The following is a 25104-nucleotide window of genomic DNA, read 5'->3' as shown; positions in this document are numbered from 1 at the left end:
AAAGTTAATATTTTTTATTTTTATCTTTTAATTCCACGAACTTTTTGAAGTCCTCTTGTATTTTGGGCCAGGAATTTTACTGTAAAACAGCAATGAACGGCAGGAGTCACAGTGGATGTGACACCTGTTTTCACGGAACTTACAATCCACAGTAGGAGGGGAAGAAAGTATTTATTATATTCTCTGTATGACCTTAAATACGATAAATATATTGAACAATCCTTCTGATGAAAATGACTAAAATGCTGAGTTAAATTATGAAAAAGAAAATAGGCTTTATAATGTTTCACTGAGCTAGCATGAAAGTAAAAAAATCCAGAGGGCAAAATTGAGTAAAAGCAGAAATCCCAAGAGGTAAGTAAGCAGCAAAGTCAACTTTATCCTCTCAGGATTCTGCTAAAAGCAAAAGATCCTGAAATTCTGTGGCGGTACAGTAAAGAGGAGATAAAGACAAGGATCCATCTAAGGCAGACAATGTAATGGAAGTGTACTAGGCCACCCTTTCACTAAGAAGCTATAACCCTTAGTGTAAATGTGAATAAAAAATGAATCTACAATGAAAGTGGAGTCAACAAATAAATATCTATCTAGACTTTAGTGTTAGATAGAGGATAAAACAATTCCCTTAAGTATGTTCCCCAAAGCTGGTCCACACGTGGGTGAGCTTTCTCAATTCATGTTACCTGTGTGACATGAAAAGCTTTAAGCTGGAACTTGAATTAAGAATAACCCTGGGTTGTAGGTACTCCTAGGTGACTGATAGGAACAAGCATAAATATTTTCTGCAGAAACTAAATCTTAATCCAGACCTAAAAGAATGATGGCAAATAAGGTTCCAAGGTACAAGAGATCTAGTGAAAAATAACAAAATAGTCAAAACAACATGAGTAAGAGCCAGCAGAAACAAGACAGCAGAATCAGACCCACTTCAGATATTAAAATCAGCAGATCCAAAATATAAAATAACTATTAAACACTTTTAACAATATAGAAGGGTAGCTTGAAAGTATTAGTAGGAGAAAGACAGCAAAATAATCATGAAACAGATTTGAAAAACAGTCTTTAAATTAAAATGTAATAATTAAAATTGTAATAGATTTTTTTAAACCTTAATAGACAGATTAAACAGCAGATTTGATATCATTTAACTATTGAGCTGAAAGACATCCAGTAAAGTTATTCTGGATACAGTCCACTGGACAAAGAGTTGAAAATATGAAAATGACAAGAGACATGGTGGATAATGCAAGATGGTTTTATTCATCTAATCAGATTTAATGAGAAGAAACTAGAAAGAATGGATAGAAGCAATATTTGAAGTGCTAAATCATTGAGAGTTTTACAGAATTGTTGAAAGATATCTCAATCATGCAATGTAGGAGTTTTAATGAATTCCAAGCAGAATAAATAAGAAGAAATCCATTACAAGACACATCATAGTGGAAATGTATAGCAACAAAAGAAAGAGATCTCAAAAGACAGGGAAAAAAAAAAAGAAAAGATCATTCACCTACAAAGAACTGCAATTTGATTGATGACCGTTTTCTCAACTACAACAGCAGAAACCAGAAGATAGTGCTGAGAGAAAAGAACAATTCCACCAAGAGCACTATACCTAGAAAAATCTTTCCAAAATATAGTGAAATAAATATATTTGCAGACAAACAAAAATAGAATATACTTACAACAAATTCTCACTAAAGGAAATTCTAAAGCATAGATATTAGGCAAAAGGAAAGTGATGGAAGGTCTGAGACACAGAAAAAAGTAGTAAGAAATTTATAAAGAAGTGTAATAGACCATTGAGCACATAAAAATACTATCTAATTTGTAGAGTTACAAAGATACACCAAAAATGCTATACAGTGATATATAAGCTGAAAGGGATGGGTGGAGTGAAAGACTTCTAAGTTTCTGTTATTTGGCAGTAGTATAGCAAGAAGTTGATTAACTTTGTAACATTTACATGGTAAAACATCTGGAATTAGCAGTCAAAATAGATATAATTCATAGCTTCAAATCTAATGGAGAGCAAAAATGCATTGAGAAAATGGGGGATAAAATATATCATTCCAAACAAAAAGAATAACACATAAATGCATAATAAAATGATAAAACAATCAAAGTATATCATTAATAAAAATAAATATGATAGACCATACTTGCTTGTTAAAAAGTGAAGTATGTCAGACAGAATTGAAATCAAGTCTTGTACATCTAGGCACGGCTAAAACATAAGAACATAGAAACTGAAGTCAGAGAATTAGAAATTAAAAGAGTATAGCTACATTAATATCAGACAAGATAGACTTTAAGGAAAAAACAGGCAATCCTGGTATTAAAAAAGATTCACTACATAAAGAGAAAAAGATCAACACATGATTTGGGCAAAACAATTCTAGCCTAATAATAATATAATGGCTAAAATTGAGCATCAAAAGATATTAAGCAAAATTGACAGAGCCTTATAGAGAAATTGACAATTCTATTACATTGAGAGATATTAATATTACCTCTCTTAATTATTGATAGGTCAAATAGACAAAAAATTCGGGAATAAAGATAACTTGAATATCATAATTATCAAGCAAATATAGAATATCATACTCAACAACTGGAAAATACACTTGGAACATTTAAATGTATCCATGCTAGGATCATACACACTGTTTTCCAAGGCTATAGGTTGGCAATTTTTTTCTATAAAAGGCCAGATATTAGATGTTTGAGGCTTTGTAGGTCAGATATTCTCTCTTATAACTACTTGGTGCTGCTGGTGGTGTAGCCTGAAAGTTGCCATAGGAAATAAGGAAGCAAACTAGTGTGGCTGATTTCTAATCAAGCTTTACAAAAACTACAATGGCCCAGGGGCAGTAGTTTGCTGACCTATGTCTTAGCTTTTGGACAATTATTTTAAAAATCAGTAACAAGGATAACCAGAAAAAAACCATGTCTGGAAGTTGTGAATTACATGTAAGCAATATGTCAAAGAAACCATAATGAAAATAAGAAAATAATTTAGAATGGAATGAACATGGCAATCCTACAAAACAAAAGTTTTGAGATTAGTTTAGGGTGATAGTTTTGAGATAGTTTCACATGTTCAATTTGTGAAAACTCATCTAGTTGTAAAGGTATGACATGCTCATCATCCTATATGTATATTATGTTTCATTTAAAAGTGTAGAAAAGGTAAAAATCTAAGGGATAGAAATATAGTAGTACTTAGAGGGAAATTCACAGTCTAAAATGCTTACCTTAGAAAAGAACAACCTAATTTATTCAGCTAATTAACAAAATTAAGAAGTTAGAGGGGAAAATATCAGAAACCCATATGTTGAAATTGGGAAGGAATAAAAAACCCAATTAATGATATAGAAGACAAACCAAAAACGGATCAAAGCAATAAACAGGTCCTTTGAAGAGATTATAAAACAGACAAATATCTGACAATATAAATAAAGAGAGAAAACAAGTAAGAAAGCACACATTTTAAAATATTAGGAAAAAAGAAGGCCTTAAATGTGCTGCAGAGATAAAAGAAATAAGAGTATTTCATGAACAGTTTTATGCAAACGTTTGAAATAGATTAGATGAAACTGACAAATTCTTGCATAAATACAACCCAACAAAATACTCACATACAAGTTTTTTTAATGTTTTAAAAATTTAAATAGTCCCATAAATATAAACAAAATTGAAGCAGTGGTTAATCTTCCACAGTGACAAAATGAGGACGAGACAGCATAAATCCACCACATACACATGTGCGTACACACACATTAAGTATTAAAGACTTAAATTTGAAAGGACCAGAAACCTTTAGCAAATAGAGAAAAGCTTTATGACTTTGGGTATGGAGAATTTCCTAAATAAGATATAAAACATAAAGGAATATTTGGATGAATTCATTTATAGTAAAATAAAGAACTTCTATTTATCAGAAGTCACCCAAAAGAGAGTAAATATATAGACCACAAACCAGAAGTAGACATAAGCAACATATAGAGGAGACAAGGACTTATTATCCAGAATATATGCACAAATCCTCCAAATCAATAAAATGACAACTAGATAGAAAAATACACAAGACATGAATAGACATTTCAGAGGGGAACAAATCCTACTGACCAATAAACATATGAAAAGATGCTAACCCTTATTAGTATCCAGGAAATAAAAATTAAAACCACAATGGAAAATCATTTCATGCCACTAAATTGGCAAAAATTAAAAATTTGGATAATGCCAAGCATCAATGAGGTATAGAGTGATGAAAGTTTCATCCAACAGTGATGTGAACCAAAAGGAACACCGCTACTTGGCATTAATTAGTTAACTTGCACATGTTCCCAGTCTATGATCCAGCAATTCCAGTCTTAGGTATAAGATAAGCAGGAATGCTCAGAAGACCATTATTCATAAGAAAAGAACAAATAGGGAACAAACATCTATTAACTGTAGAATGACTAAATATATTAATTTGATACATCATCCTGGATGAATCCCAAAACATAACCTTGACCAAAGAGACAGAACTAAATGGCATATTTTCTAGTGATATATACCTATGTATTAAGACCATAAAAAACAGCAAGACAATTTTAACATGAAGTTCAGGGAAATGGCCACTGCTGGGTGGACAAGAAGCGGTACTTGGGGAGTGGCATGAAGGAGACTTCAAAAGTACTGGTGCTAGTCTATTTCTTCATCTGGGTGGTGGGTACACGGGTTTTTACTTTACTTTTCCTTCTTTAAACTGTACTACCCTATACATTCTTTTACATATATGATATATTTTACCATAATTAATTTTTAAAGGTAGTAATAATTACAAAAGTGCCTAGCGCTACAAAGTATAAGGTATTATGGGCATAAACAGGGACCTATCCTAGTGTGAGTTGTTGGGGGCAGGGTCTGGAAAGGGGAAAAAGGGAGCATTCCAGTTCTATACACACCGAATTTCTGAAAACAATGAAAAAGCAGTGACCCTAATTTGAATTAAGATCTTAAAAGATGTTCTTTTCTTTGGTCCCCTAAATTTCTAATTGCTTCAAAGTAAAGTTTCGTATTGTCGGGCATGATTTGTTCTCTACAAACACTCTACTCATTAAGATTCCATTTTCCTAACAGCCCTGACTTATAGTGCTCATAATAACCATTTCATTACTTCAGTGATTCAGTTTAGAGTTCTCCTACAGTAATTACCAGAAGGATTTTTTTCTTCCCCTCTAAGACAAGTAGCATATATTCTGAATTGGTTTCCAATGCCAAATGTATTTTGTTTTTTTTTTTAAGCAGGCGAAATGCCCTAGATATTTCAATCTTGCTAAAGCAGATATGCTGCAGTATTCTTGGATATAGTTCTTGTAAACCAAAAATAAATTCTAAGGCCCCCCAACCATCTGAATGGACTTCCTCCTCAGCCAGGGAACTTTTTTTTTTTTTTGAAATGGAGTCTCGCTCTGTCACCCAGGCTGGAGTGCAGTGGCGCAATCCCAGCTCACTGCAAGCTCCTCCTCCCGGGTTCACGCCATTCTCCTGCCTCAGCCTCCCGAATAGCTGGGATTACAGCTACCTGCCACCACACCCGCTAATTTTTTGTATTTTTAGTAGAGACAGGGTTTCACCATGTTAGCCAGGATGGTCTCGATCTCCTGACCTCGTGATCCACCCACCTCGGCCTCCCAAAGTGCTGGGATTACAGGCGTGAGCCACCGTGCCCGGCCGCAACTTTTAAAATTTAACCCAAGAGACTGGTTCAGGCCATGATGGGAAGTGGGGGTCGGACATGCCTCATTATACCTCTCCAGCATTAACATCAACACAGACTTTAAGTCTGAAAAGAAACATTTTACAACCTGTTCTCTCTGAAACCTGCTACCTGAAGACTTCCTCTGAAAATAAGAAAACTTTCTTTTCCACAATCCTTTATCTTAACCCAGACATTTCCTTTCTACTGATCCCAGGTTTTTAGGTTAAAGTCAACCAATTATTAACCAAAAAGTTTTAAATCTACCTATAGCCTGGAAGCTGCCCCTCCCCCAAACCCCCAACCCCAGCTTCCAGTTGTCCTGCCTTTCTGAACTGAATCAATATATTTCTTAAATGTATTTGATTGAGACCGGGCGCAGTGGCTCACGCTTGTAATCCCAGCACTTTGGGAGGCCGAGGCGGGCGGATCACGAGGCCAGGAGATTGAGACCACAGTGAAACCCCGTCTCTACTAAAAATACAAAAAAAAAAAAATTAGCCGGGCATGGTGGCGGGCACCCGTAGTCCCAGCTACTCGGAGAGGCTGAGGCAGGAGAACGGCGTGAACCCGGGAGGCAGAGCTTGCAGTGAGCCAAGATTGCACCACTGCACTCCAGCCTGGGCGACAGAGCGAGACTCCGTCTCAAAAAAAAAAAAAAATGTATTTGATTGAAGTCTCATGTCTCCCTAAAATGTATAAAACCAAGCTACACCCCGACCACCTTGGGCACATGTTTTCAGGACCGCCTAAGGGCTGTATCACAGGCCATGGTCACTCACATTTGGCTCAAAATAAATCTCTTCAAATATTTTACAGAGTTAGACTCTTTTCATCAACATTCTCTTCTCACATCCCCATTTAATATGATTTCACATATCCTACCCTTTTAAAAAGAGATAGTCAACCCCTTTTAAATCACAGGGAAGGACTTCAGCCTTGGGGCTTTCCAGGAGGAATAATGGCATCAGATTGTTCTCAGTATGCATCAGAGCACCAGGGAATAAAAATATGTACACTGATAGATCCTTGATACCACCATTGTATAGTCATAATGACTACATCAGAATAATTTTTAAAAGCAAGTTTACACAAATGCAGCCATTTGCTCAGAGTTTGTTTTCCACAGTTCCACTTTTTAATAAGCAGCAGCAACATGTATCAATCTAAATGCCTTTTTAACTTTTATTAAAAAACTCATTGTACATGAGAGAAAATACTATTTGCTTGGTAGTTGGGTATAATTTACCCGACTGTTTCCTTGAAGCAGAAATTATACTTTAAAAAAAAACAAACAAATGAGCAAAAGCCCTTCTTCAATAAATATGATCCCATGCAATGGAAAATTAAAATAAAAATCAGATGCATTTTTTTTTAAAAAAGAACAAAACAAAATGAAAATGATCACAGAGTTGGTCCCATCAAAACTGATGAGTCATGGCAAGTAAGGAAGAAAGAACTAGATCTAATAAAGGCTGCTGAATCACAGCCATTTGGGGGCTCTTTCTGAGCAATGTTAATCTCTTAAATTGGCTAGCCATTGGTAATTTGTTTGATGTTAATTCTCATAAAGAGATAACTTGAATGGCAATGGGCTTGTTTGAAACAAAACAAAAGTGTGTGATCTGAAGAATTGCATTATAATTGATCAACTGATCTAATATTTAAAACTATGGCTTCCAATTCTTTGAACAATTGTAATTAACACATTCAAAGGGTCAACCAGATTGATGTCATTGCCAGAAAATTAGGTTTTCCTTCTTATTTAAATAAAAATCAATTTATTGATCAAGACAACAGCTTACCTGAAAATGGATGTGTAATCGAGAGTGCTATGTTTTAAAGGGACTTTTGTTGAAAAGGAAGACCATGCCAGAATATCAAAGCTGCATGATTTTTTAAAAGAAAAACAATAGCTTTTAGAGGAAATACTTTCAGCTACCATACTCATCACTATCAAGAGGCCAGTAAGCCCAATTTTTTTATTTCCTTACTTTTTCATGGGAATTTGTCTTTAATTTTTGTGTATGTGATAAGCTACAGGTTATTCGGATACTTCTATTGCAGAATCTAAAATCTCAGGCCAGAAAATAGCTTGAGAAGAATCCACTCCCCCATTTCAATGTCAGGGAAATCCAGGATTAATGGGAGAAAAGAGGCTCAGTCAGAGACAGAGTGTTCAAGAGCACCAAGGATAGGAAAATCTAAAAGCCTTCCTGTCCCCAAACTGCTCTCCCACGTACCTGCCACAACATCGAAAATTCCCAGTGTAAAAGAATCTCTGTTTTGAATGGTAGCTTTTTTTCTGGAGACCCCTGTTAAAATGCAAATGTCTTGTAACAGGTAGGATGCTAATCTATACCCATCCATTAACTTCAATAGTAGCTGGCATTACACATAATTCAGCAAATAAATAGCAGCTCTTTGATTTAAGCCTCACTTTATAGACATGGGTTTTTCAGGGAAAGCACTTAAGAAGCTGTAACTTTCTTTGAGGCTCTATGCCCTCCAACAGGTAAGTGGACAGTAAATGACAGTTGTTCCTGGGGCTGTGCCGTGTGCAGTCTCTAGGTAGAGTTCAATTTTCCCCTCTATTGTTTATATTTTTAACTAAGAATTACACCTGTCCTCATTCTCATTACTCACCAGAAATAGAATTATTATTTTCATGCAGTAATGCAAAAAAAATTTAGTTATCTTCAAATGAAAAAAGAATAAAATTTTCATAATGAGGCAATAGTAGGTAGACTGTTCAGAAAGCAAGTATTAATAATTTCTACTCCCCATAGTTATTTTGTTGCAATTTATCAAACTCCTCGTATGTGTTTGGTGTTCTTATGCTAGATGTTCTATATGTTTTAAATTTTTTCAACAATCCTGCAAAGAAAGGTAGAATTGTATCAGTTTTATGGATATGGAAACTAAAACTCAAAGATAATTTTCCAAAGCCCCAGTGTGTCTGATTGCAGTGCCTGCAAATTTTCCTGATAGCATGCTTTATTCCATATTCAAAATGATATCACCTTCTTTGGATTAAGACTTAAACAACAGAAAATTCTAAACCTAGGTCCAAGTCTCACTGATTTGCAGATTCTTGCCCTTGCTCTCTGTAAGTCTCTACCCTCCTTTGTGATATGATTTATGCTCAGAGTCATTCATGCCCATCAGGCTCTATGAAACAACAGAGAACAAATGGTAAAATCCCAGCATCCCAGGCCAACAGCCTTGTTTTCTGACTCCTGCTCACCCTTTTGACTTAAGCTGACCTCCTTCTGTTGCTTTCCTGCGCCCCCAAAATCCTCAGGAACTCTTTGCTCCTCAGCCCTAGCATATCAGGAAAACCAGGGCTCCTCCATTAACCCTTCTCACTCTAGCTTCTTTGACTCAGCGGACTTCATCATTCCTGCCCAGCCTTGCCCTGCTTCCACCCACACCACAGAAGTCTACCTGGGTCAACAGCTTCTGGGTTTGCAGCTGACTCTCTCAATGACCCTCTCTTTCTACTCCAGCCACAAGCTCTCCTTTCATAATAACTTCAGATTTCCAAGGAACCACACACAAGGCTCAATGTCCTACACTCATCAACAGCACATCACTGGCTAAGAAAAAAAGATATTCTCCTTAGTAAAGCTGTTTATATGGCTGATGCCCCATATCTCCTGCTTTACTTTTTTCATACCTCTTAAACTCCTGGGAATCATCTGGTTTCTGATTATTGCTTTGGGCTTTTGTCTTAGTTGCCTTAGTGTTACCATAAAGGAATAGCTGAGGCTGGGTCATTTATAAAGAAAAGAGGTTTACATGGCTCATGGTTCTGCTGGTTGTACAAGAAGCATGGTGCCAGCATCTGCATCTGGTGAGGGCCTCAGGCTGCTTCCACTCATGGCAGAAGGTGAAAGGAAACAGACATGTGCAAAAATCACATGGCAAGAGAGGAAGCAAGCGAAAGAGGGGGAGGTGCCAGGCTCTGTTTAACAACCAGCTCTCACGGGAACTAACAGAGCAAGAATGCATTACTGTGAGAACAGCACCGAGCTCTCCCTCATAGGAGAGTTCTGCTCCCATGACCCAAACACCTCCCATCAGGCCCCATCTCCAATATTGGGGATCAGATTTCAACATGAGGCTGGGAGGACAAACATCCAAACAATAGCCATATTGAACCTCTTTCTTAGCTGTTTCCTATCTCCTGACTTTGATTTTTTCTCTGCAAATTCTTCAACTCCATGCTAAGCAGAGTTCCACTCGAAACCACTCACTCCAGATCGCTAGGTCAAGCCTGACTCTCAGATTTAGTCCCTCCTGGGACCTAACTCTATGCTAACCTCTCTGAACGGTGCCCTGGGTCTGTTAACCCCACTCCTTCTCATCCCTGGGTGCACAACCTTCAATCATTGCCAACAGCTGCTGAATCTAATCCTGGTTCTCTTCAAGACTTGCCACCCTTACATTTTGTGAGATTTCTGTGGCAGAAGACATATTTTCCTGCCTATTCCTTAGTGTTATATAGCACTCTTATCACCAGTGGATCTCTATTGTTCTCATTGCCCTCTTAATAAATGGTAGCTTTCTCTCTCAGTGACAAAGGAGAAGAATATAAAAGACAAAAAATGAAGAACGCTTATCAGCATAGAATCATACAGAGGCCTTCTTCCAATCAGAAGATAAGCTTTATAGTCAATTAGCTGCCTTTATCCAGATATGCTCCTGAGACAGCAGTGATTCTCAAACTTTTGCAGCTATTTAAAGCACCTGTAAAAAATTTAGATTCTGGTTCAGTAGGGGAGGGGTGCTAAGATTTTGCATTTCTAATATGCCCCCAGGTTTTGCCCTGGCTACGTTAAGGTCCACACTTTGAGCAGCAAAGCCCCAGATATACAGATACCTGGAGATGGATTTATACCTGGTTTCCTTTTCAGGCAGTACACACAAAATTAGCCCTGATCTCTGATTCAGACTATAGCATCTTTCTTTGAAACATAGCATTTTATAACACATTTGAGCAAAATCAAGTGTTTTCAAACATAAAAAATGATTTCTTTATTCATAGCTATAGATGGAAGTCTGAATTAATAGACACAAAACTTGTTTCTTTCAACAAAGAGATGAAAAAGAAGAGAAGAAGCGTGAATTAGAAAGAGGCACTGAAGTGGCGGTTACTGGGCAACCAGGCAAAAATAAAGTTACTGAATTCCATTGCTGAAAGAATAGAAGAGCCCATGGGAGAGGGAGGCAAAGTCAAGCCTTCTATTTCAAAATGTTTTACTAGACCAACTCAGTAGAGGACTTTACATAATGTAGACAAATAAGAATCTTACTTGTCTATTATCTTGTGGTCTAGCAGCTTCTATGGGCCAAAACGTCTTCCTTTTTATCAACCCAAATCTTTGAGCTTTCACATAAACTAATTTATTCTTGTATACTCACAAGGCTAGGCCACTTGATTATGAATTTTTCTGGGTATGGAATATAACTGAAAATGATTTCTAAATTTCTCCAATATTAATGACTAGCATTTATAAGGCACTCATTATGTGCTTTACACGTATCAATCTCATTTGATTCTGTTGACACTGCAAAGAATAGGTACTCTATAAGACCCGTTTGTCAGATGAGGAAAGAAGAGTTAAAGAAGTAAGCAATGTGCCTGATGTCCTAGGAGTGAGAAATAATAGAGCCAGGATTTGAACTCAGGCATCTGACTCTAGCCCCTGTGCTTCCAAATACTACACTATCCTGTCTCTCTATTATTTCTTTTGTTCTTTTCCCCCAAACTGGACAATTTCAATTTATTTTCTTATAAAGTTTCCCTGGAAAACTCCTCCGCAATTCTAATGAAAAGTCCTCCAATTTGGCTCAAGAGCAGAAATAGTTACCATCTGAGAACCTAGCTAGAGGGAGTACATGGAAGGGATGTACTCCTCTTGCATATCATTCTTTCATTCATATTTCATCCCGGATTATGGCTTGGATTTTTCTTCCCCAACAATTCTTACTCCTATTCAGCGTATTGGATGTCCTTTCTGAGCTAGGTATCCTTTATTAAAAATCATACGTGAATCAGGATGCTTTAGGTTACAAATTAAAAAAAAAAATAAAACTAGAACCGGCTTAAGTGATAAAGGGAATGTATTAACTCACATAACTGAAGAAATCTTCAGCAGGACTGTGTCAAGAACCTGGCTTCTTTTCAGCATCCTACATCACTTTGAAATTTTTGGCCACATCTGAAGCCAGCTACCCTCAGAATTGTAGGATGTTGATGACCAGGGACTTCCAGAGCCACAGTTTCCTCATTCTCACTTGAGAATAGGGGCATCTGTTCACCAAACAACCAAACAAAAGTCCTAAGCTCCACTCTGATTAAACCAACTCACCATATCACTTCCATTGTAAGAGGCATATTTTTAATATTGCAATATATCTGAAGTAAAATACATCTTACAGTTGATGTATAGTTATAATTGTTGGGTTTTTTTTCTCATTCTTTCTTAGGGCTACCTAAAATAGTGTCCCCTTCTTGGTATCTAACACTGGGACAATAGGCCCAGACCAGTCAAAAATTATCCCTAGAGCTGGCGTGACTCCAATCCTGGTAACAAATGCATTACTGCTATTTCCCATGGTGAAAGGTGGAATGCATGTTGGGAAGACAATAGAAATGTTCTTTAAACAACTGAGCACATACTAATTGGGGAAAATCTAATAGTGCAAAGTCATTCTTTTATTTATTCATTAAAATGAAAGCATTTATTGAATGCCAACTATGAGCTGATACTCTTCAAGGTGCTAGGATATAAATGATTAATGAAACACAGACCCTGCCATTGAACAGCTCACACTCTACTGATACTTACATTGTTAAATTTATATAAACATGTGTTTCCACATAAATAATAAAATTACAATATTGCAATAATTTCTGGGTAATGTTCTATGAATAATAACCAAATAATAATCAAATACAGGAAATGGTAAGGGAATAGATAATGTTAGGCAGAATGTTACACCCAAAAAGCATTGCTGCAAGTGAAAGAAAACATGTTTCCCTGGCCCTAACAAAATCTGGCGCATGTAAGGCAGCAACTCAGACTCCAATTTTAGAGTAAGGATGGCAGGCCAGCTCACAGCTAAGACACATTCAGTGACTCACATATTTCAGAAAGACAGGAAATAAAGAAGCCCTGGAGATCAGATCATGACCTGCAGAAATGTAGGACGCCCAGTAGAAAAAACCCTGAAAAATTCAGTCATGTGAAACACACAAATGATCTGGAAGAGGGGGAAGAACAATTGCCAATTTCATATACTAACCACCAGATCAATACTATATTTGTTGGGGAGGCTTAAACTGGGGGACACTCAAATGGAATTGGATTGAGCCACGGGGTAATTATCCAACTTCTATGAGATTCTTGGCTGGGAATAAATTTTTCTGCCTCAGCTGTGTGTAGTATGAGATAAATGACAGGCATTTGTGATCAGAGCCCCAGTGAGGTCAAATCACATTAGCAAAACTAGCAAATGCTTTAAGCAATCATCAAAACTCTTCGGGGGAAAAAATCATTTCACACAGCTGAAGGGGCAGAGATTTGCAATCAGCAGAAATTTTACTCCCAACTTGGCTTAAACATCTACTCTCTGTTTCTCTGGTGGTTCTTTTATAGTTCATATCTATGAAGAACATTCACATGCTGCAACTCACTTGGTCTTAGAGCATTATTAATTAATTTCTGTGTTTCCAACATAGTCAGTCAGTGCTGGAACCAAGTTCTTCTTCCCTGTTTTCTAGGTAGAGTCAGTGTGATTGTGTATTTGCCCCAGTGATGGTGCATGGATGCTGGACAATGGAGAGGCAAAAGAGCAATCAAAAAGCTTGCGCACATGTGGTGAGCATCTGATCTCATCCGGGAATGCAGGTCTAATGGTTGTGATCAACTATTACAAAGTACAAAGAGCCTATAAGAAGAGAAGATCACCAGATGGACCCCAGGAAGAGACAAATGTACTACCAAAAGCTTTCCTCTTTAGCCTCTGTTGATAATCATTGCTTATTATGGGATGAAGGTACTGAGTTGAAAAGGAAATGCAGAACCTTAATAATATGCACCTTTGGAAAAGTACATACCTTTGACCTGGGTAGAAGACCCAAATTGCCTACACTCTTGGTGCCAATAGGCATCATAAAATTAGTAGTTTCCAAAAATACAGCAAACTGCACCTGTCTCTGGTTTTGCTACAGTATCCTAGAAACCCCCAAAATGCCACGGCTACTGGAACTGAGGCTAGGAGAGGAATCTACTCACAATGGCTTATAACTGTAACTCAATAATAAGACTACTTGTATTTTGTATAGTCCAATGAGAGCTGGTGGGAGTGGAGAGAAACAAGATGAGGGGATAGGAAGAGAAAGGATAAAGCAACTTATTAATAGTCTATGAAACGAATGCCCATGTGTCTTACATATTGTTAAATTACAAAGAAAACAATGTTTTATAAAATCATACAGATTACAGGCTTCCTGTACCTCCCTAATCCCAAATTTAGCCAGCCTTTCACCGACATGATTTTACACTTAAATTCATCAGTGGGTCTATAGCAAGACGGCCTTAGGCACCTAACAATTTGAACCTGATGATCACTGCAATTTATTTAGGCAGTTTTCAACTTAAACCCAGTTTCCAAGCTGCAAGTCAACCCCCTACAATTGCTTTAAGGCCCTTTGAAATCTTTATATATATGATTCTTTTATTCCATTATTCACATCACTGATGAAAGCCTCTCTATTTCAGATTCAAGGCCTAAGCCCATGGAAATCCACTGTTGCTTTCACTCTTAGGATGGCACTGCCCATCTGTAATGTTCTCGGAGTACACTCCTCCACAGCAGAATTTGTGACTAGTAAGTTCAGCAACTTGACCTAGTTTCAGTAAACGGGGTAGGGGCTATACTAGAGATCACCCAAGAAGATTTTCAAGGCATTCTGCCATACTAAGAAAGCTGAGAAGCAGCTCCTCCTAGCAGTCCTGTTACAGAAAGGAAATGTTGATTGAGAAATAGCCTCAGTATTTGGTCAAGTTGCCACTGACACAATACAGCTGGAGATAAGATCCAATTATCCAGAATGTTGAAGCCAAAGCTTACTACCTTCATACCCAATCACGGCCTGCCCGGGATTTGGCTTGGTTTGTTTTCAGTAATCATCTGGAAGTGACAGAAATAATTTCACTGCCTCACATAAGTGGGAAGGATGGAGTGGAGATGGTATGTAAAATAACTGCATGACAGTGTAGCTTGTTGGTTGAGAACGGGGGTGCTAGAGCCAGGTTGCCTAGATTTAAATCTCTCTGCCAGCCATTACCCATGTGTAACTTTGGCTAAGTTATTTAATCTCTGTGCCTCGGTGTATAGCAGATGCACCTGACAGTAATAACAATGTAAACATACCCTGAGAATGACCCTGTATGGTAGACGCACCTGTCGGCAATGAAAGCATACCCTGACAATGACCCTATGGTGTAAGAAGAATGCATGTTTGGAGTTACAAGCTAAGGAATCAAGGAGTGGCCAACCCAGAGATTCATTCCTTACCTATGAGGAACATCTGAAGTCCTGGCCCATTTCATGGAATGCAGGCCATAGGGGGGATTGAGGCCCTTTGTGTGGGTTGAATGAAGGTTGCCAGGAGATGGTCGCTAGGGGGAGAGTGCTAAGCGAAAATGCCATGTAAACTGCATGCTTTTTACAAACAGTAGCAGTTCACGAGTCCAGGCGGCCACTACTGAACCACCCTGTATATAAGTCCCCTCAATAAACCCTGTGTCTCATTTGCTGGCTCTGAGACTCCTCTTTGGCCTTTCAAACATGGTACCATCCCTACCGAAGTCAATAGGGGTCTGGCATGACACTTAGTTGTCTGATCTTGGACAAAAGAGAGGAGAAAATACTAGCATCTTTCAACTTGGCTGTTGCCAATATTAGCACAGTGCATGACACATAACAGTAGCTTTTATCATGAACTAGATCCAAGGCTCAAACAATGGGCTAGCAGGATCTGTGGTGAAGGGAGGTGACCTCTATCCCTTGACTTTACTGTTCTCTTTCTTTTGACCTCATTTTCCCCTCCTGCGGAAAGACTTTGGGGCTACTGGGAAAATAGCCCACTGCCCCCGCCTCCAAATCACAGATGCTGTTACTTTATGCTGCTAGAGGTGAAAGGTTCCCCAGCTGATCACAGGAAAATGGAACGCAAGACCAAGAGAAGATGAAATGAAAAGAACCGGTGGACTTATGTGGTCAAATAGACATAAAAGACAACACAAAATTCTAGATATTGGTCATCTCCCCCTAGTGGAGCTTCCTGCCAATCTTCCATTTCTTCTTCACAGAGAAAACTACAAAGACAGTGCCAATAATATCTATAATGAACAAAGCTACTCCAGCTGCCACTGGTCAGCTTCCTTAAAAAAAAAAAAAAAAATCACATCTGCCTAGAAATCATCCACTTCTCCGTGTATTCCCGGTTCCTGTAAGTCCAGCTCTGCAAGCTGAAGGAAGCTGATGAGCTTTCCCTCCATTCACGAGTAAGACCAGGATCTGGTTCTGAGGGACAACAAGAGCAGGTGCTCATTGTAAAAATGCAAATAATCAGATCCTACTGTAAGGGCTCAAGGCACCAGAAATTTACAAATGCAAAAGCATATTGCTGTGAATGCATTGTGCAAATAAAAGTCACTCAATGACATGAAAAGCACAGTTCTGATTGAGGAAGTAAATTGTGACTCTAAAGCTAAACTTAAACAAAAAACAGCATCCATCAGGGTCTCACAAACACCTCGTCTTATAACAGTGCTGTACATGCAAAACAGTTCATTACACTGTACACTTTCAGTAGTAATGGCTAGGGGAGGTCATTAGGGGAAGGAAGTCACAACATCAATATGTTTACATGGAAAGTCTTTGTACAGCCAGGAATAGTCACAAATCTGTAGTCCCAGCTACTTAGGAGGCTGAGGGGAAAGGATTGCTTGAGCCCAGGAATTTGAGACCAGCCTGGGCAATATAGCAAGATCCCATCTCCAAAAAATAAGTATATATAAAAATAGTCTTTGCACAGTTCAAACTCCAGGAAGGGAGTAAGATTTTCTTTTCTTTTCTTTTTTCTTTTTGCTGTTACCTCAGCCATGGTGAAAGAAAGAAACCTAGATAAAGGATTAAAACTCACACCCATGCCACTTACTTGCTGATGGGGTGGGTGCTAAAATTAGCATAATTCAAAGAGAATCCTCCAGTGTAATCCAAATAAGTGTGGCCACCCAGAAATGTTTAATCTATATTACTTGAAAAAGTCAGTTGCATTCATATAAGTTAGTCTCTTAAAAATAAATGAAACTGGAGATTTAAGGGACGAAGCATTCAAGAGGATTTTAGATCAAAGCAAGAATCTGTGAATTAAAGAAATTGTCATTTGGCATTACTGGAAAGGTTAAATGAGGCGAAGAAAGTGATATTCAACTTAGTTTGGTTGACTTATTGATTCTGCTTAAAAATATGAGATTGGGGAGGAAATTAAAATCCTTGGATAAAACCACATTTTGGGATCGATGATTTTTTACACAACCATGTTATTTTTTCAACCCATTGCCTTGGCAAATTGAGACTTGAGGCTATGATGATGATGATGATGATGATAACGATAAATCTGGGCTGCTATAATAAAATACTTTAGACTGGGTCATTCGGAATCAATAGAAATTTATTGCTTACAGTTTTGGCGGCTAGAAAGTCCAAGATCAAGTTACCGACAGATTGTTTGGTGAGAGCTCACTCCCTGCTTCAAAGATGGCATCTTCTTGCTGCATTCTCACATGGAAGAAGGGTCAAACAAGCTCCTTTATTTCTTTTTTACAAGGGCACTAATCCCATTCATGAGGGTGGAGCCCTCATGACCTAATCACCTCCCCCAAAGCCCCATCCCTTAATATAACCACAATAGGGATTAGGGTTCAACATATGAATTTGGGGGGCACAAACATCCAGACCATAGCATATCATTTGATGCAAATATGTTTCCATGGCATAGAAAAGTTTCAATTAATTCTAGCCTTTGTACAGAAGCTCTTTCCCTCCAACTTGGTGTATATTTTCACTCTATTTTAAGCCTCTTGTAGGTGACTTTTATGTTTTAGATGTCTTTTATCAAGTATAGTGCTTAACAAATACTCCCTGATTGAGTCACTAAATATTAAAATATGGAGTTCAGGAAGTGTTATTCTATTTTGATAAATGTAGGAATGCTATTATTTCCCCTTTGTAGGAAAGAACTTCTTGCCTCACAAGACTATGGAACATAAAGTCGTTGCTTCTAAATGACAACCAAATCAACACACTATTCAAACTCCATACTGAGGTGGAAATAGCTAATACTGCTTTCTTTTGCATTCAGGCATTGTTTGATTTTTTTTTTTTTTAATTTAAGATGCTGAGAGAGTGGAAAGCAACAGACAGGAACCATGTCCTATTGACAAAAGAATGGTGATTTCTATTCTCAACAACAATGATTAAACAGGAAGATGATTTTGCTGAACTCTCATTCTGCCAGAAATTCCAGGGACTCTTGGGGCAGTGAAACATTTACAGAATCAGACAATGAGAAGAACGTGTTCCTGGAGAACTAACAGCTTTGGAAGGATGTAAATTGATCTAAATAGGCAGAAATCATGTTTTTAGACTCTGATATGAGTTATAGTAAATTGATGTGTCATATTTCTATTAAAATCCACTTAATAAAATTATTCTGGAGTGAGGACTAAGTCACATGAAGGAATCCTTTTTAGGGGAATAAAACTAGGAAATGAAGACACTTTCATTCAGCATTTAGCCCAAATTCAACCTTAATTATTGAATGATTGCTTCAGCAAACACCCTTCTAATTAAAAGAATATCATGTAGACCTGTCCTCTTGGAAGCCTAATTTGGAAAATAGGGCATGTGGTAGGCAGAATAATGTCCCCCCATCTACCAAGACGTCTATGCTCTAATTCCTGAGAACCTGTGAATATGTTATGTTACATGGCAAAGGAGAATTAAGATTGCAGATGGATCAAATTCGCTAATCAGGTGACCTTACAATAGGGATACTAGCCCGGGTTATCCAAGTGAGCCTAACGTAATCACAACAGTCCATAAAACTAGAAGAGGGAGGCAAAAAAGAATCAAAGAAATGGTAGTGTGAGAAAGCCTGCTATCATTGGCTTTGAAGATGGAGGAAGGATGCCCAAGCCAAGGAATGTGGGTTGCCCACTAAAAGCTGGAAAGGGCGAGGAAATAGACTCTCTTCTAGAGCCCCCAGAAAGAGATGATGCCATGCTGACATCTCAGTTTCAGTCTAGTGAGAATCATTTCAGACTTCTGACCTCCAGAACTGTAAGATAGTAAATTTGTGTTGTTTAAACCACCAAATTTGTGGTAATTTGTCCTATCAGTAATAGACAATGGACACAGGACATAATCTTAAATAGATAAATAAAAATCTACAGTAATAATTATCTAGTACCCAATGATACAGACCATACATTTCATATTAGTACTCTGAGACAGTGTCTCAATTCTCCTTAAGGGTCTAGAGATTTGTAAGACTGTTGGCAGTTCCCAGACAGGACACTGTGGGAAGTCCTACTATATTTGATCTGTAGTGCAGGTAACTGGTGTCAAAGCCATGAAGAACATTAGTAGAACGTTATAGTGGAGTGTCTTAAAAACACTGAATACTGGCCGGATACGGTGGCTCACGCATGTAATCCCAGCACTTTGGGAGGCCAAGGTCAGGAGATCGAGACCATCCTGCCTAACACAGTGAAACTCTGTCTCTACTAAAAATACAAAAAAATTAGCCAGGTGTGGTGGTGGGCACCTGTAGTCCCAGCTACTCGGGAGGCTGAGGCAGGAGAATGGCATGAACCCGGGAGGTGGAACTTGCAGTGAGCCGAGATCACGCCACCACACTCCAACCTGGGCAACAGAGCGAGACTCCGTCTCAAACAACAACAACAACAACAACAACAACAAAAGCACTGAATCCCAATCCCAGACTCAGATTCTGATTCAAGTAGTTCTGAAGTGGGAGACCAGCATTTTGCATTTCTGAAAAGCTTGTCCCCACCTCTATGTGTAGGCAGCTGAGTTTGAGAAACATGTGCTAGGAAACCTTTTGTGGCACATCTAACCAAATTAGAGCAACTCAGGAGCAAATCAATGAAGTGTTTGTTCATCTTTAAAAACAAATGGCTGGACTACATTATCCCTAGGGAATTTTTTCACCTATATAGTCTGTGAGTCCCTGAGTTTGACCTGCATTCTGCCTCCTATCAATCCCCTACCCCCAAATTTCCCTTATAATCTGTCAACTTACTCCTGTTGTGATTCCCCAGAATTGCTCTTGCCCTTTGTCTTAGGCTTGCCAATTTTAACCTAGTCTTTCCCCACTTTTGTAAAGAAAATATCTGTCAGATCCAGCACAAACTGGCTTGCCCATGCATCCCTGCCCTCAGCTTTCTGTTCTACTCGTCTTCAATTAATATGTTCAAGCATTAGTTCTTGTCCGTTTCATCTCACTTGCTGGGTAGGAAATAGTTGGCCAGTAGACCAGCAATCATTGTCTTTCTTAAAAAGATTGGATGAATAAATTTATTTGAAAACATGCTAATGACAGACCTCTTGGCAAACAAACTAATGGCTGGTGGGGGATTCCTTATCTGTAGATTATTTTAGCAGGATGTGCCTGGTCTGTTTAGGATTGCTTATGGCAAACAGGACTGAAATCTACTGATTTATAGGACATGGAAATGTCGTCTATGCCATATGAGATAAAAATGTTTTATGTCCAAAACATTTCCCTACTGTGTAACTACTGTAGCAGCAGACATCAGTTGGAGCCTCATATGTTAAATCTGAAACAAAGTACACCCTACACAAGAATATGCATGAGGACATGAGTGAGTGGCTCCAGCCCTCTCCATGTATCACCTGTGCTTCACAATTATTTGTATTTTTGAAGTTATTAAGATCTCTGATTCATGTGAGTCTGATTTAACATTTCTTTCCTTTGTGTTATTTCACTTGCCCTCCCTAGTATACATATTGAAAGAAATTTGATCAATGAAAATAAGAAAGGTATTGCAAGAAAGAGCAATGGTACAAATTCTCATTATTAGTGGTGGTGATGAGGGGTTAGTAGGAGGGAGATAATGAAACCAAGTCAGCTGGATGTGTTTTATGTGTATAACAGGGTAACAAAAGAAAATAGATCACATTTAAAATAGAAGAGATTGTGCTGAGAATCCAACCCGACCCCAAAAGGAGCTATGACAGGTAAGTTATTGTTATTTAGCTAAAAACCAACCCTTCCAGATTCTGCTCTGTGGTACTGGGGCTGGGACTCTGTGTACTACATGTCTGCTTTGCTAGCTGTTCCCTGATAGCCTCTTTCAATAGGAGGCACTAGAGGGAAACTGAAAGTCAGGAGGAGGAAGACAACAGAACCTGCTCCTTCCAGTTTTGCTTTTCTGAAGGCAGGGTGTCAACATGCAGTTCCTGTGCATGCCACCTCAGTAATGCTTCATCGCTGCAGCAGCAGGAGTTTGTTCCTGTGGCTGAGCAGTGCCCCTCCTCAAAGGTGTGGGTCTCAGAGACACCAGCTGCCATTGGTTTGAATGCATGCGTTTCTCTAAAATTCATATGTTGGAACCTAATACCCAATGTGATAGTGTTAAGAGGTGTGAACTTTTGGGAAATGATCAAGTCATGAGCACTCTACCCTCATGAATGGAATTAGTGCTTTCATAAAAGACATTGAGGGGAACATCCTAGTGCCCCTTTTCCCTTCTGCTCTTCCTGCTCTGTGAGGATACAACATTTGCCCCTTCTACCATGTGAGGATGTGGCAAGAAGCACCATCTATAAGCACATCTATAAGCACAGAGCAAGCCCCCACCAGACACCAAATACTTTAGACTAGGTAATTTATAAATAATAGAAATTTACTTCTCACAGTTCTAGAAGCAGGGAAGCCCCAGATCAAGGCAAATCTGCAATCTAAAGTATTTTGTTACAGCAGTAGGAATGCACTAAGACAGCAGCTTTATGAGAGGTCTTCCTTTAGTTTCTAAGCTTTAATAATTCCAACGTCTTCCCTTTTGTCCTTCGGCCTTAGAGGTTGTAGTAGCTTTTAGCAATGGCTACCTCTGCTACTTCCTAGTATTCTCTTTTTATCTTTTCAGTGGTTAATAACCTTTCATTTAACTAAAAATTCTTTTTTTTTTAACATTAAAGCTCCGTTCAGAATTTTTGTGGAAGAAGGCCTGGGAAATAGATCATGAAAAGGAGTACTCTAATCCCCTACGGTTTGGGTGTTTGACTCACACTCAAAATCTGAAAGGTGACAGTTGAGCTGGCTAATTTCTTTGAAGGTACTGCATAGTGAAGGGGCTTATTGAGATGGATCTGAGCTCTCAGTGTCTGTCACAAAGAATAATGCAGAAGTGTTTCCCAGGGACCAGGTGTCAGCTCTGTATGAGGGTGAGCTGATATGGCATTGCTTTAATCCAATCCAAGAGGACTACTAAAAGGGGCAAACAGATCTTAGCAAAGAAAAGCTGGAGTTATTTCTAGATTCCTTGGGACTGACAAGAACAGATAAAAATTCCCATGATATGAAGAATCAACTTTCCATCCCTGCCAAGTGAGGACACCAAGGCTAGAGCACTCTGGCAGTACAATCAAGTAAGAATTTTCTTGCCTCCTTTCGTCTTCTTTCTTTTCACTCTAAAGGAATCAGAAACCATGGCTAGCAATTTGAGAGAGGAGGAGAAGCTCCAGAAGAGGAGAGAGAGTAAAAGCCAATCATGTACCATTCTCTGGCTGTAGACATCCTGCTTCCAGTAGGCCCAACTTCAGGGTTTCATAGTATGGCACCAAACATTTTAATTAATGAATTAATCTAGTGCCTTGCAACCTGAAATGACTATAGAAATTTGTACTATCAAAGAGCAGTTAGAAAATTCCAAGGACAAGAGAAAAAAATATCTCCACAGAACAGATTTAAAGAATGAAGGCAGCAAAACTAAAATTGCTTTATGATTCCATCCCCTAGGTCCTTCTTGTTTCCAATACTGGTTATAAGCAGTCTTGTTTCCAATACTGGTTATAAGCAGATAATCAAAGAAAAATAAAGTAAGAAGTTAAATAGGGTTTTGATTACCAAGCTAAGAAGTTTGGACTCATCCCTTAAGTCAATAGGAAATAAATTCAATTTAACTCAAATATGTATAGAACATTGTGCCAGGTTGTGAGGATATAAAAATGAATAGAACCAGGTTGCTTCCATGGAGGTAGCAGATATATACATACAGTTGAATTCAATATACTGACGAATGTTATGATCAAGAGATGCATCAGGTGCAGAGTGAATGGTGCACACAAGGCAGAATTTTATAAACTGCAGGATTAAAATAGAGATTAAAGACAAAATAAATCCATAAGGAGATATGGCACATATATCTTTGTATTATAGGATATGTAAATCTTCAAATATCCATGTGGAAGTCAAAATTCTTAACTATACTTTGAGCCAAAAGAATCTTTAAAATATTGCATCAGGAAACTGAGGTAACTGACAATGATTTCAACATATCAGCCCCTGATATGAATCTCTGATGCATCTGAGTTTCAAGCTGCTTCTCAGGTCCTCTTTGGCAGCAATGCATGGCCTTCCCAATGACAGAGCGAATATGATGACACCCAAAGGAGGAAGCAGCTGGCAACCAATCAACCCCGGGTGAGAAAGAATTTGACTTATTTTTCAGCCTTTAAAATCCAAATGGTTCTTGGCAACACACATGCACACAAGCTGGAAAGGAAATCTGGAGGGAGGAGCAGGGAGGGGAAGCATAGGAAATCCTAACCGCTCCACAAGAAAGTAGTTTGGTATTGACAATAATTCCCCAACATTGTAATAATTAGTGCTGTGATATGCTGGGCTTGTTCTGGGATACACACCCCAGCTGCTGGAAAGGCTAACACATCTGCTGCTTGCTGTGTATGTTGTTCCTTCTTAACACTGACAGATTAGGGTTTCTTGGATCCATCTTGTGATGCCCCATCATTTGAAACACTTGAGCCACCAACAGAGCTGTTTTTAGCATCACTGATCACTGTTTGCTGAGGTAGCTTTTCCCCACCATGAAAAAAACAGGAGATGGAGCATATGTCAACTAAGGGCATTTATATCATAAGAAATAAAAATAAAATTCGAAGTCCTCAAACTGATTGAATGGACTCCCTCTTGGCCAAGTGGACCACAGAGAAACCTGAGAAGCTGACAGGTTGGGAGGTCAGAAATGCCTAGTTATAACCACCCCTCACTAACTGCCATTAGGCTTCCTTCCCTAAGGGTTAAACAGAAACCAGCCCTTTCAAAAGGCTCCACCACTGATATCAACCATATCAACCAACCACCTGACTGCTGCCCTTCTGCAGTTTCAACACAATAACCCACCAGCATTCCTTCCTGAAAAGGGCCTCCCATTATGGAATGGTTCTAGCCAATCTATTGAGGACATGCAGTGAGGAGATTCATGTCCTCTGATTCACCTTTTGATGTCAGATGGCCAAAAACTCCACCCTTGGATGGTGCTAACACTGCCATTCTTTGTACATGGGACCCCTGAAGGGACATGACACTCCATTGCACATGACATACACGTTTCTCTTTTCATAAATAACCATGGCTCCTCCTGAATACGTATATTTGGCCACCCTGCTCAGCATAAATTCCTGTTCTCTTTACCCACTGCCTTGAAGTGTCTGTTTCTAGCTTCTGGCCAGAGGCTACACTTCCCAGTCTGCCAGAACGGCCTCCCTGCAGGCTGCAACCCTTTATAAGAAATAAAGCTCTCCCTTCAAAATTTATCAATCTTGTCATTCTTCAGTTGACATCTTTTCCAGAAAGCATCTGTGGTGGGAACAAGATGTGCCTGCTTCACTTATGGAAATAACTTTAAAAAATACAACCTGCAATAATAAATAGTTTGGGCTTTCTTTTAAGATTTCAGGATACACCCTCATTGTGATTTTTGGTTTTGGTAGGGTTTTTTTTGGCATCATGATTTAATAAAACTCAGTGGAGTCCAAACATAACTACCAAACACATCCTATGTTGGTTTTTTGTAGAAAATAAAATGTGACCCTCTGTATTGTATTGTTCGTATACTATCACAAAATGCATCTTTCTAAGGTGATTCTAATGTTAGAATTAGTTCCAAATTTGCAGTGGAGGGAAAAGCTATATTAAAGTA

General features: G+C 38.5%; 1 protein-coding gene across 1 annotated transcript in view; it reads right to left on the bottom strand.

Annotated features, from left to right (window-relative positions):
* FRMPD4 (FERM and PDZ domain containing 4) overlaps positions 1 to 25104 on the bottom strand; it is an 873455-nt gene that overhangs the window by 759396 nt on the left and 88955 nt on the right. The window lies entirely within an intron of this gene.

Source organism: Nomascus leucogenys, chromosome X, assembly GCF_006542625.1.
Source record: "Nomascus leucogenys isolate Asia chromosome X, Asia_NLE_v1, whole genome shotgun sequence".
Taxonomy (NCBI): Eukaryota; Metazoa; Chordata; class Mammalia; order Primates; family Hylobatidae; genus Nomascus; species Nomascus leucogenys.
The sequence above is the reverse complement of the archived record's forward strand: the minus strand, read 5'-3'. Positions and strand labels throughout refer to the sequence as shown.